This window comes from Bacillus rossius (genome assembly GCF_032445375.1).
Source record: "Bacillus rossius redtenbacheri isolate Brsri chromosome 9 unlocalized genomic scaffold, Brsri_v3 Brsri_v3_scf9_2, whole genome shotgun sequence".
Taxonomy (NCBI): domain Eukaryota; kingdom Metazoa; phylum Arthropoda; class Insecta; order Phasmatodea; family Bacillidae; genus Bacillus; species Bacillus rossius.
In genome coordinates, this window is record NW_026962013.1 from 16,953,013 (window position 1) to 16,974,643 (window position 21,631).

Here is a 21,631-nt window from a genome sequence, read left to right on the forward strand (position 1 = left end):
GTTAAAAATTAGAATTATAGGGGGGAAAAAAGGAAAAATTCAAGATAGCGAGGCGTAATCCTCCTTAAGAGTCGTTTAAGTGCAGGCATCTTCTCTGTGCGTAGGGAAATAGTGTGAGGGATTTTCAATTTAAATTAATTCTCAAGGAATATTAAAAATAATATATAATAAATAATAAGGTGGAAGAAAAATAATATCTAGAAAGACCATAAATTATTTTCTACTGGCAGTATTGTTACATATGTAGTCTTTCTTACAAAATTTTATAATTCAATTCTTAACGTCAATTATTGTTCCAAAGGAGTAACTAATTTCTAGCAGTTGGTCACTTATTATGCAATTATGTGCCATGCTCAAACGAGCAAAAAACATTTTAATTTTAAGTGATAATCCTTGACAAAAAAAAAACATTACAAATAAGAAATAATAGTCTAATATTGTCAGATGAAATACAACTGTAAACTGTTCTTCCAAAAGTCTCATTTCAAATTTTACTTCACTAAGTACGATGTTTGAGTTTATTAATATATATATATATATATATATATATATATATATATATATATGTATGTATATATATATAATTATTACATTACAAAGTTTTGTCCTAAACTTTTTTTTTCTATGATGTATAGACGGCAAAACAGCACACCAAAACGAGGACAGCGCCATCGACAGGAATAGCACATTGGAAAGAGATAGTAAATGCCAATTTGAATGCATCCTGCACAAACTTAAGGATGAGACCCGCCATACATACAACGCGTAGTTAAACACCTCCTCGGGCGCTAAACCTCCCGCGATGTCACTACTGCTCCAAGTGACAATGCTTTACGGCCCTCAGGATGTCATCGCCTCGGTGACGTCATCGGGGCGTGACGAAAAATGCAACGCTATAAAATTACGTGCCGACAGCAGCAGCAGCAGCGCTCGTTGGCAAGTTTCCGTTGTAGGGAAGCCTACGATTCACTCGTCCTTCTGGACATACCCGAATACTCACGTTGGCAAGCCTTCTTTTCACAGACGAGAGAGCCAAACACGAAGTTCATGCTCGGGTTTTTTTTTTCCGTACCACAACAGGTGTATTTATTTGGGGGAAACCGTTTACATGATTTCACAGTATCTTTAATGTAGCTATCCTAACCAAATTAACCGTCCACAATGTTTTCAAGTATTTATAATGTAGCTAACCTAACCTAATTGACCATTAGTTATCATGAGTTGTATATTTATTTACAATGAACAAAAAAAACCGAAGATGCACTATCAGGCGTTTGGCTCTCTCGTCTGTTGAAAGATGGCTTGCCAACGTGAGTATTCATGTGTGTCCATAAGGACGAGTGAATCGTAGGCTTCCCGTTTGGCCTCACCGCCATCGCCGTGTCACCGGCCGAGCGACGCGCGCGCAGTCTGGAGGGGGCGGCGGGCAACAGCAGGGGCCGGGGGGCGTTACGCAACTGGCCACGCGCGGTCTCGCGCTCTTACCTGGAACACAGGGGGAACAAACACATCCGTCAGACAAGTCAGTCGCACATCGGGCTGTGTATACACATATTTAGATTAGCACGGCAAAAAATTTTAATGGCGGACATTAGCCTGGATCCATTACAAATAGCGGACACTACTATATAACACATAGTCAGTGCATATACCATAAAACGACCGCACGGATTGCAATGTAAATTAAAAAAATACTTAAAATACAATAACGCAACACTAGGGGTAAAGCACAAATAAAAACTATAGCTTAATTTTTTTACACTGATGAAATATTATTTTTTTTAAGATGGAAAAACTTAACTTAGCACACATTTTAATTTTCAAAATAAAACCATAGCATACTACAAACACAACCATGAAAAAAACTTGATTTGAATTTTGTTCAGTTTATAGAAAACTGTTGGTGAGTTTTGGGCTCACGCAAAACCATGACCTTGAACCCTGCCAAAAATATATATCTTAAAGGAACCGAAAGAGGTAATCTCGGTTCAATATATTTTCGTCATAAAAATATTTTCTTTTTATATTCAAAATGTCGGTTTGGTATGTAATCTTGAGGAAAGCATTAAGTTAATGGTGACTGGTTTCTAGAAATAGTTTGTCATAATAATAAGTAATTGCTATTTGGTTTTTTTTTTTTTTGGAAATGACTACTACGGTATTAATATTGTCAAATAGACACAATGCTAAGGGCTTTGTAAATATCTAAATGCGTGATCTCTAACATCAAACGATTAAAAAAAAAAAAAAAAAGTTGTGATGTCACAAACTGTTGGAACCAACATGGCGTCTTTTCTCTTCCCCTTAATTTGAAAAAAAAAAAAAACTTGTGAAGGCCTGCAAGGAGATAATCGGCGGGCTCCAGCAAAGTGTTGACGACCCGAGAAGTCGGGGCAGTTGTTAGGGGGGAAGGGGGGGGGGGGGCAGGAGGAGAGTATGCGCAGATAACCTCCCGACCCTGGCGTCAGCGCCGCAGCCAAGAGGAAGCCCTCTTTCCTCGTTCGTCCATCCGTCCGTCCAAAACGAGACAACCATAGGCGTGCCCAGACATTTCCATTGGGTGGGGGGGGGGGGGGGGGGGGGGCTGCTAAATTTTTAAATCAGAAGCTGAATTTAGAATGTTAAATAGCCTAAATACATTCACTCATTACCGCGTTTATATTTGTATCAACAGTATCAACGAGATATGTTTACTAGTTAATATTTATATCAGTATAATTTTAACCATCTTGAAAAAATGTTTTTTTTTTTTTTTTCCATAGACAATGTTTAAAGGGTACTTACACATTTTCCCCCCTCGAATTTTCCAATAGCTAGGTCCATATCTACCTTGAAATGAACTTCTTTTTAGTGAATGCAAACACAGCAATTCAGACAACAGAACTTTAACAAACCTCTTAAAATATATATATTTTTTTTTTGCTTGGCCATGACCTCGTGTTTTAAATAAACTAAGGCGGATGTATTTCCAGAACGATAAAATGATTAAAAATATTGTTAATTAGCACGCTGCAAAACTGAAAAACAGTTTGAGTGTCACAGTGCCAGGAATATACGAATATTAACGAACGCATTAGAGAAAATGCCGATCTGAGTGATTATATTAGGGGGGGGGCCATGGCCCACCTGGCCCCCCCTGTAGGCACGCCTATGGAGACAACACATCTTGCACTGTCGGCGACAAGATCGAGTCTGCATCCACTGCGCCACTCATCCCCATTGATTCGGCGAAACAAATGTAAAGGAATCGAAAACATTATTCCGACCCAACATATAAGTCAACTCAACTATATTATTTTGCAATGTAAGCAGAATCAATTTGTTACACGTGCCATCACGATAAACCAATGGTTACTTCGTAAAATAAAGGACGCTCAGACTGATGTGTATGTTTTCCCATTAAAGCATGTTCTGTAATTTACAGAGTATTTCTGCGAATCACACTAGGCGGAGAACTAAGTAAACTGTCCTCAGGTTAATGAACGGAGATACTTTTCTTGAATCCAACGTTCTGCGTTTAGTGAAACACGGTGGCTAACAAAGCTTTGATAAAAAAAATATCCCTGACTTTCTCCTGACTTTTCCAGTCTTGGAATTTTTTTTTTTTTGCCCTGACCAATGAATCGCCAACAACTATCAACAATTCAAATACAAAATTGCGACTCTTAGGCGTACCACACTTAAAACTATTGCAACACTGGTAAACGTAGATTATTTTATCACACTACAGTCGATAACACTGACGTCAATGTCCGTGGTCAAAGTGCTGATATACTTATCACCAAACAGGAACAGAAGAAAAAAAAATTTTGGGAACACTTATATGTGGAAAAAAAAAATTGAAAATAAATCTCAACTAAATAATTTTATTTTTAATTGACACCGTTAAAAAAAAAAATCCTGATTTTTTTTTTTCCCCCCCCTTGTTGCTGAAACATTCCGCCGACTGTTCCAGGTTTTCCCTTGTCGCTGTGCGCCATGTGGAAATCGACAACAGAAGACGAGGATGCGGGCGTTTATCCCAACTCGTACCACTGATGGGTATCCGAGCCTCCTGGCAGCCTGAGATACCACCGTTAAGCTCGTTTGCGCGGGGCGGGAAGAGTGTAATTACTGGAGAAGTAATGCCCCCCCCCCCCCCTTCTCTACCCAACCCGAAGCTGTACGTTTACAATGAACTACCCCCCGCCCCCTCCCACCACGCACAACCATCTCGCTGCCTGCCCATCTGTGGGTGAGCAGCATTCCTCTCCCGCAGTGTGCCGCTACCCTGACCCCGCGGTCCGCGGAGACGCTAATTACGTTCGGGGGACCGCCACTTCCATGTTTACGCTTCGCGAGGCAGTTCGCGGTCGCGTCCAGGCCGCGCGCCGGCCCGAGCGAAGGACGTTTCTCTGGCGGAGTCCTGCAATGGTGGACGTTAGGCCGCTGCTGGTTATTTCACTGTATGTATGTCACGTACACAGAGAAACAATACATCTCCAAACGTTGAAAACAAGTCACTTTCATACAAAAAAAAATTTTTCATTCCAAACTGTTTCTACACTGCAAAAAAAAAACGATACTTCTGTCCAAGGGCGTCGCCAGCCGATGGACTGGGGGGGGGAGGCATGTTGTGGGAAAATTATGTTTTTTTTTGCATTTGGCTACATTTTTTTTAATCTCTAGGGCTCTAGAGTAAGGGGGGGGGGCAACTTCCCCCCCCCCCAGCCCCCGGCGCGACGCCCTTGCTTCTGTCAATGTTTAGAACGTCTAACCAAATTGGCGCAACAATTAGCTGCAAAGAGAGAGAAAAAAACTGTTTCACGCACAATGTAATCACGTGGAAGTGGCCATCGCCCAAAGTTTAAAATGTACAGGAAACAGACGGGAACGTGATCTAAAGTCACTAAGCACGCGCGTACACCTCCTCCTGGGATACGCGGCGGTGGGACTAAACAAAACGGACAACTGCGACGCTCATCTCGCAGAGGCCTGCGGGTTGATTACGAGCACATACTTTGCGTTATAAGTTGCGATAAATAACGAAGGTTTGCGAAGAATATCGCAGGAACCAGCAACGTGATTACGAACACATCCTTTTTCGTTAAACTTCGAATATTGATGACGTTGTGGCGGTATATATCGCAAACTTTGATTACGAGCACACTTTTCAAGTGATATTTATCGCACCGGAGCTACGTTATATATCACGAGCATTTCAAGTGGTGATACGAAGCGAATGTGAGGTAAGTGATATAATTACTCTTAAAAATAATGTCCTCCCGTCTTAAAAACGGCATTATAATCGCACATTATTGTTTTAAATATAGTCGAGTACGATGTAAAGCGATGAAGTTAAACGAAAACTATTGTTTTAGGTTAGCGTGTGTATATTTAACACGCGAACATTATTCTTAACATGCTATCTCTGTTTATTAATTGTACCATGAAATCATTATTTTCAATGCATAGTTTGTGTGGAATAATTATGAAGTGGTTAAATACGATCAAAGTAGGTAAGAAGAATATTAATAAATGCCGTGTCATAGCTTATCAAATTAATCCTAACCTAAAGAGCGGTATTATTTATACGCACATTATGAACTTAACATAGCTATAAATAGTTCAAATAGGCTGCTTATGTATATTTTGTGTTTGGGTATTTGCTCAATTAACATTGGTAATTGTTAACAAGTGGGGCTGATCATAAAACAAATAACTTTATGAATAATTTATTTAGTAAGTCCCCTCCTTAAACAGGATGATTCTATTAAATAACATTTCGAGCTTTTATGTAGGGGAGGCGAGGCTTTATTATAAAAATAAGTTTATGAAAACGGTAATTTTGAGTTCCTATTATTAACCTTGATACTTATTTCTGTTGAGATATTTCAAGTTGTTTACTTTTTAAATTGTTGGTTATGTGTGGTTAGCTACACTTAAAATACTGCAAACCTATTCATGTCTTCAGTTGGTTAGGTTAGCTACATTTTAAATATTGTATAATGAGGTAAATCTGGTGAAAAGCTACTTGTCCATATGTTTTTTTTATTATTTATTTATTAGTTTTCAGACATTAATTCCTATTAACATATGCTATCAATACTGTAACATTGTTTTACTAATAGAAAATTAAGCTTACCTCACCTAACCAACCATCCACACATATTTTGTAGTACAATTAATGTAACTAACCTAACTTAACTAACCATTCAGACAGATCCACACTATTTTTTTGTTATTTTTAATTCATCTAACAAACTAAAAGGTGGGAATGGCTGGTTTGATTAGGTTAACTACAAATACTTGAAAGTAGTGTAGACAGTTTATTAGGTTTTGGTAGTTATATTAAATATACTGTGAACTCATATTAACAGTTTTTAAGAATTATATATTGTAACACAGCTAACTCTAACCTAACCAACCACACTACAGTTTATACCTATTATTTTTGTTGGTAACAAAACTTAAGAAACAGTTCACAAAATCACACAGTATTTTTAATGTAGCTTACTTAAGCCAATCAATCATTCTCATGTATTACATTTTTTGATTTACCTAACCTAACAAGCTATTAAAATGGCATATTTCTAGTTACAACACACTCATGGAAATTATTGGAAAATAAGTCGAAAAGTTAAAATTGTTTTTAGAAATTAAAGAAAAATGAATGCAGTTATGTGTTACATCAAGGAATATTAGCTCAATAATACCATCTTAAAAATTATTTTTATTAATCAGGCCCTCTTGTTAACAATTAGTAGCCTACCAAACTATATTACACTAATTTAGTTAATGTTTTAAAATATTTCAGGTTCTAATCAATGGCCTTTGCTGCCTTTCTGCTAGCTATCGAACTGGAGGAGAAGGCAGAGAAGATTGTTAAGAAACCATCAAAATCCCTTCGAATTGCCAGATTGCACCCTCATAGCAGTTGGAAAACCTTAGAAAATGAAGAAACATGAAGAAACAAGCTATGCAATTTAATAAATACTTTGTTATCAAGTTTGTTGCATTTATTAAATAAATTGTGAAAATAGTGTTCACTCATTTCCATGTTACTTTTGAGTATAACTTGGATATTATATTAAACACATGTTAACTTTTTGTTTTCTAGTTTCAGCAGATTATCTCATTGTCCTGAGAGAGTTGGCAGTGGCTTTTTTGAAACATTGTTTTTTTTTGTGTGTAAAAAAAATAGATACTATGAATCATTTAATGATAGGTTGTTATTTCAAGTAAATCTCATACATGGGAACTTGCTTGTGTGCTGCTTCATGTTTACAAGTTTTTGCAATTTCAGACTTTGTTGTGGTTTTAAACGAAAAATATTTACAAAGAGTGTATTATTTAATATCTCATTTTTTTTTCCATGGATGGTTATAATTAAACAATTATTAATATTAACTATTAATAGCCTGTCCAATAAAAAAAATCAATGCACAAGTCTGTAAGGAATCTTGTATACAAAAAATGATTTCTTAACACAATATTTTCTCATAATAGGCAATTTTAGCACGTGCCTCCAGCATGCCTTTTAACTTTTCTTTAAGTTCTTTGATGCATTTTTAATAAAATTTCTGGTTACCATTTCAGAAGCACATATTCCCAATGCTTCTCATCAGCTGCCAGCTGTCTTTCTTGAATGCTGCTCAACTATTCAAATATATTTTTATTATTTTTAAATTGTACTATTGATCATTACCATTATGAATTGTATAGGTTACACTAGGTATCATAGAGGCAGAGTTATAATAAAGGAGGTGCTAAGTAATAACAAAATACACATTCTATAAAGTATGCTGACTAAAAGTATTATCAAGGTTTTTCAAGTAATATATTTCACAATGCTTGTATATAACCATTCTTTACTTTTTTTGTGTTAACAAGATATAACATGGAAGAATTTCATTAGACTAGCTGACTATCAATGCAAGTTCCAGCAGGTACAACTGCTTGTTGCCAGTGAGCCCATTTGTATACAGTATAGACATTGTTTCATGTGGACGAATATAAAAAAAAAATATTTTGAACTAATTTTTATTATTGTAAGTTTAGAATCAATGTAGGTATGTTTATTGAGACTGAGACAAGTACAAACAAATTAAATGACACACATTGCATTTAGCTAGATAATTCAGGAACAAATATTAACTTAGTATGATTCATCTTGCGATAAAGTTTGGTACAGCTCCATTCCTTGCACCTCCCCAGTCAACACACTGCATCTTATGAATTGTTATTATCACTCACTGTTCTTATCTTTCTATTTATCATCAGAATAACCAATAACCATTAAATCTGTGCTTAGATGTGTATGAATATTAAAATAAGCAATTTTTGAGCTAGTATTTAGAGATCAAATCAAATGTTTCTGAAAACTTGTGATGAAGCCTTTGAACAGCTTATTTAACTATATTAAGTAAAATTTAACTGAAATAAAAGACTAATACAGTAAATTAATATGTAACTGATTGTGACTGATGGTCATTATAACAAATATGCATAAAAAAACTCTTAGGTTTCTTGGCTATCTTATGAAAACACAAGGATTGTAAGAGGTCTTGTTTTAATAATGAACCTACCAGGGGTATATGCAGGGGCAAGAGGAATATATGCCTCCCCCAAAATCCTAAAAGAAAAATCTATATTCTCCCCCCCCCCCCCCAAAAAAAAATAAAGCCAACAGCAGGCTAAGTGCTTCTATACCACTTTCCTCCTCCATAACAAAATTCTGCATACACTTCTGAGAAGAATAACTTTAATAGATTTTTTTAATATGAACTATTAACACTTCCATGTTCATGCAAGTCATTTTTTTGTGTTTCATTTTAAATGTAGCACACCTCCAATTTCTCTCTGTCAACTTTCAGGTATCTTAACTACTTAATTTTCACCACTCTTATTTTAAACCAACTACACCAATCTCAAACAACAAAATTGGAAGCATACCAGTATTGAAATGAAAAAAATATATATTTAATTTTCAAATAAATATTTGGAAAAGTATAGGATAAACAAAATGCATGACTACCACAATATGTCTACGAGAGTTTGAGGGACAAAACCACCTTCTAGAATCTACATCATTCCCAATGATGATGCTGTACTGAAGATTTGGATAATTCTCTGGTCAAGGCTGCTCAGAAATATAACTTGGATAATATTGCCAGTTGTTATCTTAGCAGCTATTGCTTAAGCTGCTCTTTTTATTGCAGCATATATCATGTTGATCCATTACTGAATTTAAAAAAAATGGAATTAAATAATTGGTATGCATGTACATCAGAAATTGTTCAAACTGAATATTATTTTACATATTAAACCATCAATTTCTAAACTTGTTGAGAAAAAGTAATATATTCATTTATTTTAATGGGGAAAAGGGGGGGGGGGGAGAATTAAAATTATTGAATATTTCAAGACAGTTTTTAAAATAATTGCAGCATATTAATAATTTACATACATGTTGGATCATTAACCAACTTGAATGCCATCTTGAAAACAAAGTTGTTTACAATATAGTTCAACACTGCATACATTCTAATATTCAGTACTTAGTTTCACTTGTTTAAGTCATTGGTGAGATTAAATTAAACGGCAATTAAAAAACATAGCAATGAACTTTCATATCCTCACATTATAAAAAAAAAACTGTTCTTACACTGAAAATTTTCAAGAACTGTTCCATAATAACTGTTTAAAATCTCAATCTTTTTAAATTGAAACATTATGGGCCTAATTTTATCCTTAGAATATGCAACCCAACACACTGAAGAGTTTAAAACAGACTTCAAAAAATGAAAATACAAAAATTAGTATATATCTTCTCCATTGTAATTGAAGGCAGCTGCTTACATAAAAATTGTTAGGCTATATTCACTAAAGGAAAAAATAGGAAAACTAATATTTTGCCAATGGTCAATGGTTTTTAATGTCCCTAAACGTTTGTTAAGCCTCTTTACCAGTTAAATCCACAGATACATGCAAGCTTCACTTTCATCAATTGAAGAAAAATTGGCTGCAAACTCTCTGTGGCTCTTAATAAACCACACAAAGATTTCTGTTGGGCAGCAATAACTTTACCAGTGCCACTCTAAGGCTTATTTTAACTGAGAACACAAATATTCAACACAGTGTCTTCTTTAATAGCGGCATGTGCACTCTAACCAAGAAAACCACAAATTTAAATAATTTACTGTAATTAAACTTTACCAAGTGTACGAAGGGAATAAACAATGTTTGAGTGACCTATGATATAAATATTAGCAAAATTATTTTTATTTACGAATGGTACAAATATCTTGTAAACATTGTTTCAAAACACTTGTATATAAAATTCATGAAAGCGCATGAGTATTAAAATATATTTATAACATTTCAACTGATTAGATTACATAATCTAGAAAGCTCACCGCTGGAAATATGTTAAAAAGTGTTGTTTTTATTAGGTATGCTAATAACCACTTAAATATATCATTAACCACATATATATATATATAACTTTGAAGTATAAAGTTATGTTTTTATACAAGCACACCAAACTTGACTAAATTTTTTTTTTTAAATTGCATTCTTCATATTATATCAATAATAGGTAAAATAAAAACAATCACGGGTTCGTGGTAATTAGTGGTTTCTTTAATTTTGTAACCTGTAGAGTGGCCTCATTTTCGTTCTATTGAAGTATATACATGCTTCTCGTTCGATGTTTATGTTTACATGGCAAGACGCAGTTAGCCACAATGACGACGCGAAATCTTTAACTGCATTTTTAATTCAAACTTTTACGAAAAAGGCCGCAAAAAAGCTTTGAAGACTTTATTTAAGAAATTAATGCATTGAAAAAGATTATTTTGTTCCCAGTAACACTAAGTAGTCATGATTCACTGACAAAATAGTCTGTTCGACGAAAATATTAATTGTTCAGTTGTTGCTTGTCCTCTGACGTCATGGATTCGTATCGCAGGTTAGCGTTACCGTGGAAAATAACGAAACGCATATCGCAAGGTGGGTCGTAATCACCAAATGCGATACGTGTTTCGTTACCGCGTGAAGAATAACGCAAGTCGTCGATGGTGTTCGTAATCAGCCCGCAGCGCGACCTTGTCTCCCTAACAACACGTACAAGTCTGTTCCCTGGAACGGACACGCGGTGGGTTTATCCCGTTTCGACTCGGAACTTGGCCACTAAATAACCAGAGACAGCAGAATGCGCTTGTGTTTACGGTGAGTTGGCAACACGCCATTTCGCTGATCGTGCCACAAGACTGGAATTCCTTGACAATTTCTCAGCAAGCTTCACGCGTTCGCCATGTCATGCGGAAAGCCCGGAAAACATGTCGCGTCAATCAGGAAAAAAAAAAAACACGTTTATATGGTGTTATTTCAACAGTGAGAAATATTTATTGTTGATTAGTCATTACTGCCTGATTAATATCTTGAGCAGTTTTTTTGAAGTCAGTAGGAATTAAGTTAATTTATGCTTATTAATTTATTTTTTTAGGATTCGAATACTTGGTAAACATACAAAATATTAAGGCCAGTTCTCGTAACTTTTAAGGAGCTCTTTTCACTTTTTGAAGTGAAACTTCTTTGGGCTAAAATTTCATGGCAGTATTTTAATGCAACGTTTTCGTGGAACATTGTTGTGAAACGTTTCTGAAGCGAAAAGTACAGTGAATAGGTACTTGGCCAAAGAGATATATAGGGATCACTATGCTATATACGTTGCTTGGCATGTTTTCGTTCTCTTTGTGCGATGATTCGTCCCCAGCCCAAAAAAAAAAAAATAAGTAGAACCTAGATAGATAGTTGAACGAAAGAATACGACAGAGTTACGCGTGCGCTTGTTTCAGAAAATAGGCATAGGTATTCCATACAGTCAGCTGTGGATGCCTCGAATTTTATATTTTCTACCGGCGCGCTCGCCTTCCTCCCCGTTCAACCAGCAGCGTAGAGAGCGCTGTTGAGATAAGTCCCTACAATTCCCTCATAGACAGCACTACCTGTTATGAATTTCATATTTCGTTCAAGAGATTTGGCGTGTTCCAAACGGCAGAATTGTTTGAAGAATCTGTAAATTTATAAAAAAGAAAGTTAACATGTAAAACGATTATGTATATACGAAATCACTGATGATTCAACCGCATAGCGTGACACCGGTCTGAATGACCTTGTCTCAAAACTAATTCCTCTCTTCCGCGGGATTGCTTGCTGTTCGGGGGTGGGTAGGAGAAGAGAGGGAGGGGTGAAATGACCTGACACCAGGGTCGAAGCCAGGGGGGGGGGGGTTTAGGGGTTCAAACACCCCCCCCCCCCCTTAGCACCAAATCTTTAATTAATTTCTTATTCATCACTCAAACAAATTTAATATTAAAATTTAATAAAAATTTTACCATTACAATATTTAAATTTTAGTACCGAAAACTGCTAAAATAGCACTATTTTACACCTTAAAATCCTAATTTTCCCGGGGGAGGACCCCCGGACCCCCCTGCTTTAGTACGGGGGGGGGGGGGGCGCATGCTTCTTAACACCCCCCATACACAAATCCTGGCTACGCCACTGCCTGACACCCTCCCCTCCGACTTCGCCCCTGTCCCACGATCGCTGCGGCGCGCTGACCTTCGCCCGCGGCGGCCAGGTGAGCAGCACAGGTCACGGACCTGGCAGAAGACCCTCGGAGCGGGATCCCCCTCACCTGCCGGGCTGCATTCGGATCGGGCGGCCGGCCAGCAGATACGCGCCGGGTCCTGGCATTGTGGCCGGCGAGTTATTTGGCAACGGCGGTCGATGACGCATCCAGGGAACAGCACACACGATCCAACTCCGCGGCGAGCCCCCCCGGCACACACGATCGCATCCCCGCTCCAGCCGTAAATACACCTCAGGCGTACAACCCGCCACCGTTAACCGCTTACTTTAAATAGCCCTTGTCTCACACGCCATTTTGACTCATTGTCCCGTTACGCACATTGTCCCGTTGCGATTTGTCCCGTTACGCTCATTGTACGCTTGCGCCGCATCTATCTCTCTTCCACTCGATTGGCACAACCATCGATTTGTTTTTTTCGAGGCACATTAAACTTGAAACACTCCCATTCGTTTCCTACTTTTCCTATCATCGTCCTATCCTTAACGGAATAACACAGATTGGAAGAAGTTAAATAGCAAACATGTACAAAAGTTATAGTTAAAATTATCTCTTCGTTAAAGTAATAAACATATTTGAATTAATGAGTGCAAATAAAAGTAAATTTATCAATTAAATTGTAGATTTCATTTCACTCCTCCTTTGTATCCATACAAAATAGTGATAATTCAATAAAAATGATTCAATTTTATTCAAAAAAGTATGCCATCATTTCATCAATGTTTTGTTATGACGTCACGTTAAACTATCGTTACTTGATGTAAGTTTTTGGACATTAAACTATAGTTCGTAAACAGACTTTACAGACAACCATTTTTTTTTTCTTTTTAATTTTTCGTCTTCGCGTTTATTCAAGGGCAATATCCGTTGAAAATACACTTGACAGAACAACAAATTTAAAGGAGGTGTAGAGTTAAAATTCCAGAAATAGCCTTAAAATGATATAAATGAATTAAGAAATCGAAACGCGGCGTGTGAGATCAGGCCTTAACGAAGTGTTTATCCAGCTCTCTAGCGCCGCGTTCAGTTTTCTTGCAGTGAGATTACTGTTGTTGTCACAACTGATGATTCGACTTTTTTTTCTAATACTGCTGGGGTGCATATGTTCACACAAGCCTAACAGAAGCAGGCGATAGGGTATTCTGGCAGGAATATGAGGTAATTATGACCTACTTAAAAAGGGAATAGGCCCCGCCATCTCGGATTTTTTCCCCACCTTTTCGCCAATAATTCTAGTTTTGAATAATTTATCCCTATTTTCGGCATGTCAAGGCATTAATCATATCCACCCAGACCTCCTATACCTTGTTGCAATCCCATATTTACTAAAAGGCTCTAGTCTGTAAGCGCCGCTAGGAAATTGTTTCACGCGGGCGACTATAACTGTCATGATAATCACGCAAGTTCAATAAGTAGCCAAAGCTAAGTCATATGACATGTCATACCAAAAAAAAATTAGACGGGAGCTTTATTGCAAGTGGTGTCAAAATATTTGAATTGCAAGATGGAGAGGCATAAGGGTGACTACAACTGTCATAATAATCACGCATGTTCAATAAGTAGCCAAAGCTAAGTCATATGACATGTCATACCAAAAAAAAATATTAGACGGGAGCTTTATTGCAAGTGGTGTCAAAATATTTGAATTGCAAGATGGAGAGACATAATCCTCCTTAAGTTGCTTGGATTTCAAATTCTAGCCGAGACGAAAGCGAAAATTTCACCAAAGTTTCGGTCGGCATTGCAGTCGTCATTTTCAGGGGAGCAGTTACACATAAGATGGCGACTGCAGTGTAACCGAGACGTCAGTGAATTCTTCGTATTCGACCCGGCTATATCCCACAAGCTAAGTAACTTCAGACAATGGCCGCGAGAGCGCCTTCGACAAGTAATAAGGGGCCCGCCTAGTCAGGGGTGTATCTGTTTTGATGAGACGAGATAAGTGCTCTAGGGCGGTATCTCCTCTAACGTAAGGCTCTTGAACTGGCGCGCATTCTTCTCGTCGTGCATAGGACTATGGAATATGAGCGTTAACAATAACATTAGATAGCCGGTAAATGAAGAAAAAGGTGTAATGTAAGGCCCATTGAGTGCTTTAGAAAAGCTGTATCGGGAGTTTCATACCTAACATTTATTCTGAAAACAAGCGTTTTAGCCCTTTTCACTCCCCTTAAAATATAGTTCAAAAGCTAAATACGAGAACAAACCTATTCATTTGCCCTCAAAAGTATTCTTTAATGCTTTTCGTAAACAGTCACGACTCGGATATCCTGAGCATTTTTCAAACCACGTAGTTTCTTCTGAATCTTTGCTACATGCGGTTTTAAAAGGCCGAACATGGAAATTTATTTCGGGCGGTGTGATTAGAATTCAATTTGTGAGCATTTTTTGCCTTACCGAATGACTAAACAATACCGAACTCTTAAAACCTTTTTACGAGTTAAATGAATATTCAAAACTAAGCTGCATAGGTAGGCCTACTCATTTACAAATACAATTATTTACTGCGCACTGGTTGACTACTATGTATATAGATGAGTTGCTTCGGACGGTCGGACACGGCAATTGCGACAATGTGACGTCGCTCACGTCCGAATACGGACGCGGACCGCCCACGGGTTTCGGACCGTTGTGTCCGGGCCGTGAGAGTCGTACTTCTGTATCCCCCCCTCCCTCCTTCCTTCCTGAAGGAGAGACCGCGGGAATGTGAAAGCAGCGGGACCCCGAGGTGAGGAAGAGGACAAAGGGGGGGGGGGGGGGGGAAGGGGCAGCGTGCGTCGACCACGGGCCCCGCTGGTCGTAGCACGTCGCGCAGACGACCCCGGACTCGCGCCCCGCGCCGACGACCGCCCCCGGGAGAAACTTCACCGCGGAAACTCCCGCCGACGCTAGTCGCCGCAGGTTTCCGCTGCCGCCCGGGCGGAATAATCCGACCTTGAAGCACCATGTGCGTTGATTATCTCTCTCGCTCTCTCTCTCTCTCCCTCCCCCTCTTCTCCGCCGCAGTTGCGAACCTCCGGACGCCCGTCGAGGCATCGCGCAGAGCCCCGGGGGAAGAGCGGCGTGGGCTTCAAGGGTCCTCCGACACGTGGGCAGAGGAAACCCCTGGGCTGGGGGGGGGGGGAGGTCAGCCTCAGGACGGGAAAACAGGCTGGTCCGGGAACCCGCTTCGCCCACCGGGAAGAACGACTCGCCGCGATCCGCGCCATCCACGGAGCTCTGGAGGCGGAAGGACTACTTTCAACGACGTTTCGCTCCCTCCCGCCCATTCGATTGTTTGTCCCCGCTACGCGCCGTCTCGCACGCACGCCCATCATCCTTTTTCACCCTTCCCCCCCCCCCCCCCCCCCCCAACCGACCCCTCCTGAGGAGTACGTAAGAAGTTCTTTGGCACGATGGAAAAAAAATTGTTTGTCTGTAAAGTCGGTTTACGGACGATAGTTTAACGTGACGTCATAACAAAACTTTGATGAAATGATTGCATACTTTTATGAATAAAATAAAATCATTTTAATTTTAATAATAAAAGAATAAATACTTGAAATTATACTAGTGATCAGATTTTTAAAATTCAAGAATAATTAACCTGTATTGCCGAAATTGTTGTTGTAATAAGCAATGACAACCACATTAACTTTTCACTTCACTTTATAAACAGTCGACGAAATAGTTCACGTGTAGATGACTTGTAATTAATTTTATAAACTGGCGTTTAGCTATAAAGTTTAAATATAATTATGAACAAGTTTTCATATAAATAAACTATAATCAATTATCTATCATCAATTATATGAAACACCATAATTTTTTAGTCAATTGTAACATAACCTATTATTACTGCACTCGCCGACAGCGTAACGGAACACAGCGTAACGGAAAAATGAGCGTAACCGGACACAGCGTAACGGAACAATGAGCGTAACGGGACACAGCGTAACGGAAAAATGTGCGCAACGGGACACTTTTTCGTGCGTGCTACCGGCGTTCATCGATTTATTAGACGTTGCCACGTAAAAAAAAAAAACTAAAGATTAACCATGCGGTTAGGAATTGTAAGGAGACGAAATACTGTGACGTATCTGAAGTCTTCTTTTCAACCTAACCATCGCCATACACTGTTCCGCTCAAATCATTGCGGATATGGTGCTTGATAACGTCTGACGACTGCTAAAGAGTATGAATTAGAATCTTCATCGTTAAATAATAGCGATTCAAAACACAATGCAAACAAGACGCTTCCGCCAGTGTTTTGGGCGACCAACCAACATGTCGCAATTACCTGAAGGAGTTGGGGGGGGGGGGGGGGGGAAATGCTTCACACACTTACCATGTAATCGTGCAGACGTGCATGCAAAGTAAATTTTTTTTAAAATAACAAACCACAGGTAGCAACAATATGTGTAACCTCTGGACTGCAACCTTTTATTTTACAAATAAACTAAATCATATAGCTAACATCAAAAGATTTATGTTCTGACGTATATTTATCGACTAATAAATTAAGTAAAACTGAAGAAACCAAAATGGCAGAATCTGCTTTCACAGGTATGCACCAGAGAGCAAAAACCGTTTAAGTTGTAACGTAATCAAAATACATTAAAATATCAGGAACGTGGTATTTAGTTAAAAAAAAAAAAAAGAGATATTTTTTCCTGTTGTATTTCATCAAGAGCATCATGACAATATTCATTGTTCTGTAATGACTCGTAATTGAAAGACGCCATCTTGGTTTCACCTGGTTTTGTCAAGGATATTTTTGTATCAATTAAGATTTTTAATAATAATCTCTCTTGGGCAGCACATAATTTTATCAAATGCTTAGTTATTAATAGTGACCGACTGCTACAAATAGTTTCTTCAGTGAAATAATAATAGTGTTAAGAATTGCAATTTTATTTTCCGTCAGAATGACTACAGCTGTAATAATATTGTCAATAGATATGGTCTAAAAAATTCCACAAATAAAAATATATATTAAAACTTATTATAATTAAATATGATATGCAAAATTTGAGTTTTAATATTAACAAGCTGGGTGGTTACCAACAGTGGTCGCCATTTTCTCTGTAATGCAATGTATGTAAGCGTGAAACAAGACTATCGTAGTTGTATAAATTAGTTCAATATAAAAAAATATGTATGATTTTTTTTTAGTTTATCTGTTACATTTCCTATTTTGCCATTCGTTTGAAAATAAACCACGCACTGCGTTGCTGGACGAAACGTTTATTGCTCATAGTCATTGGACGTCACCCTGTTTAATTTCCGTTGCATGGTGCGCGCGCGCATATCGTTGTACACTAAAATTTCATCGTGTTAATATTTTTCAAATAGCCCTAAAAAAATCAATGAAAAAAATTCAATGAAAAAAATTCAATGTAAAAATTAACGCCTTCAGAAAAAAAAAAAAAACACGCGATTTGAAAACTGCTTAAAACATCCGAGTGAAGTATGTTTACGAAAAAAACATTTTTATAATACGCTAAGTCGTTCGTTTCCGTATTTCGTTTCTAAACTGTATTTTAGGAGCGTGCATACGACTTAAAAAAGTTCCAGAAAAAAAAAACTTTATGCATGAAACATTTAATAAGGGTTCTATATTTGTCCATCATATAGTATTGAGGTCACCGCTCAAATATCACAGTTGCCCAATGCCCGACGAGAAGACCGCGCGCCAGTTCAGAGGCGATACTGCGCCATAAGCACCAGCGAGCGTCGCAAATACCATTCCAAATTTGTAACACAAATACTCTATTGAGTGCGCCCATAATACTAGAACAAAAAAAAGTCTGTAAAGATTTTGCTTATGGGAATTCGTGACAATAATTCGATACAGTCTTCTAAAAGTAATTATTAAAAAATTGGTTGTCTGTAAAGTCGGTTTACGGACGATAGTTTAACGTGACAACGTCATAACAAAACATTGATGAAATTATTACATACTTTTATGAATAATATTGAATCATTTTTATTGAATTATCACTATTTTGTATGGATACAAAGAAGAAGTGAAATGAAATCTACAATTTAATTGATAAATTTACTTTTATTTACACTCATTAATTCAAATATGTTTATTACTTTAACGAAGAGATTATTTTAACTATAACATTTATACATGTTTGCTATTTAACTTCTTCCAATCTGTGTTGTTCTGTTAAGGATACGACGATGATATGAAAAGTAGGAAACGAATGGGAGTGTTTCAAGTTTAATTTGCCTCGAAAAAGTCAAATGGATGGTTGTTCCAATCGAGTGGAAGAGAGATAGATGCGGCGCGAGCGTACAATGAGCGTAACGGGACACGGCGTAACGGGACAATGTGCGAAACGGGACACTTTTTCGTGCGTGCAGCCGGCGTTCATCGATTTATTAGACGTTGTCACGTCAAAAAAAAAGTCTGTAAAGATTTTGCTTATGGGAGTTCGTGAAAAAAAAAATTCTATACAAGTCTTCTAAAAGTAATTATTTAAAAAAAATAAAAAATCCGAATATAAGATGGCGGGATGTGATCTCCCTTAACGACGTGAGTGATCACGTGACCACCCAAACCCACTCGCGACCGCAAAGGCGTGGGTGCTGCCATCTTTCAGCGGACACGCGAGCCGCGGGCGACACCGCCCCTCCTAGCCGCGTCCATCAGCCCCAGTCGAAGGCCGACCTGGTTCCTCCACACACACGCACACACACACACGGGAAGCCTTCCTTCATTTCACAGACGAGAGAGCCAAACCAGAAGTTCATGCTAGGAAACTGTTTACATGATTTCACAGTATCTTTAATGTAGCTATCCTAACCAAATCAACCGTCCACAATGTTTTAAAGTATTTAAAAAGTAGCTAACCTAACCTAATTGACCATTAGTTATCATGAGTTACAATGAACAAAAAAAAAAAACCGAAGATGCACGATCGGGCGTTTGGCTCTCTCGTCTGTGAAAAGAAGACTACACACACACACACACACACACGCGCGCGCGCGCGCGCGCGCGCTGTCCGTGACGGTGAAAATCGATTTTAAGATCGATACATGGATTTCAATATGTAACAACGGTTTACTGTGGGCTTCAGTCTAACAAAACCATAACCCAAAAAAAAAGCAACAAATTAATCTCATCAAACCTTCCTGTCCAATTCAACTCAGCACACAGTAACAAATCACCTGAACTCCTTTATTATTACCGTAATCAGCCCACGAATTCTGCGTTTTACACATAGAGGTAAATGGGCAGCAATACGTCACGAGGCCCAAAACTGGCTATGATGACCAATTATTATGAGTTGGTCTAATGCGCAAAAGATGGACGATGTTACAAAATTATAAACAAAACAAACACACTGGTGTGTGGCCGCCACTCGCGGCAAAAGTGAAACTTCGCACTTCAATAAACGATAAAAACTAAAACAATGACGCGCACAGTGGAGGTTCACAAACATTGCGATGGAAAACCCTGCAGAGAATCTTGCAGTCGTCCGACTCTAAACTTATTTCATTATTCCCCCCTTTCCCCCACATCCGCCATCAAGCTCCCCACTCCTGATCGTTGCATTTTTCGTTACGCAATATGACTCATCGCCTCGATCTACCCCTGTCGGTTGTAAATAATTATAATTTTTTTTTTTTTTTTTTAAGATTAAGCTTTGCAGAAGTTATATATATATATATATATACACATATATATATATGCATGTATATATATATATATATATATATATAAAATTCTCGTGTCACAGTTTTCGTTGCCATACTCCTCCGAAACGGCTTGACCGATTTTTATCAAATTTTGTATGCATAATCAGTAGGTCTGAGAATCGGCTACTATCTATTTTTCATACCCCTAAGTGATAAGGGTTGTCCACCCCTAACATTTTTTTTTTAATTTTTGGACAAAAGATTTTTATAATTTTTTTATAATGTGGAATTAAAAAATACATACAACCCTAAATTTTCACCCTTCTATCACCAACCCCTAATTTTTAATAGAATTTTATATTTTTCAACCCCGGTCGATAGCTGATCAATTATCACTTACTTGATCAACCTTCCCCGCCTACAGCGAGCTCATTACCTGGATTAACACATAGTCCACATATTAATATGAAATTCCATCCCTAAGGGAGTGAAAAAGTGATAATTTCATTTTATAACAGAAAAAATCATAGGTCATAGACATACAAATAGTGAGTGAGTGTAATTTCTCTATGTCTGCCACACGATCATTCACATAGTAAGGTCTGGCAAATTCATATTTTTCTCCTTGGTGAGACCAGCCCGCTTAGTGGAGCTCGCAGCGGCTAGCAAAATAAAGGCGCTCATAATAGTTTTGTTCTTAACTTCGTCAATAGATAGAGTTATTTGCCTTGAATTTTAAACGCACCATCGTTTTATGCGTTTGTCATGTCTTTAATTTTCGTTTGTTTGTGCCGTATGCGTTCCTATACCATTCATCCAATTGCAATGAAATTTTGGTGAGTTGTTATGCGCATGCCCGTGAAGGTTTCTGAGACGGTATAACTATTCTGCAATAGTTGGAGCACAAATCGTTTCAAAAAATGTGTTTATTTCATATCATATAGCGGCACTTCGTCTGTTTTTGTTGTATAAGTGCGCACGCATGACACAATTTATTTAAATATAAAAGAGAGTCAGAGATAGAGTGATATATATAGAGTGAGATAGAGAGAGACAGAGAGATAAGTTGAGATGGAGCGAGGTATACAGAATGAAATAGGTTAGAAAAAGAGATATAGATGTATAGAGCTATATAGAGATTTATATATAGAAGAGATAGAGATAGTGTGAGGTATATATGTAAATATGTAGATATAAAGAGATAAATAGCGATAGAGATATACATAGATGTATAAAGATACAGATAGAGATAAATGTATGTTTAGAGAGATGGATAGATGTTTTGTATACGTGTAACTACTTCAAACATATTACAAAACAAAACTGAATGAGGCATTACAATGCATGCCGAGCATTAGCTAG

General features: G+C 37.8%; 1 long non-coding RNA gene across 1 annotated transcript in view; it reads right to left on the minus strand.

Moving 5' to 3' along the window:
- Positions 1–533: 533 nt before the first annotated feature.
- Positions 534–21,631, minus strand: part of LOC134543039 (uncharacterized) — a 99,264-nt gene continuing 78,166 nt past the window's right edge. Inside the window, exon 2 of the long non-coding RNA XR_010076880.1 lies at positions 534–1,485. This is a non-coding gene — a long non-coding RNA (uncharacterized LOC134543039). The remainder of the gene's footprint in view (positions 1,486–21,631) is intronic.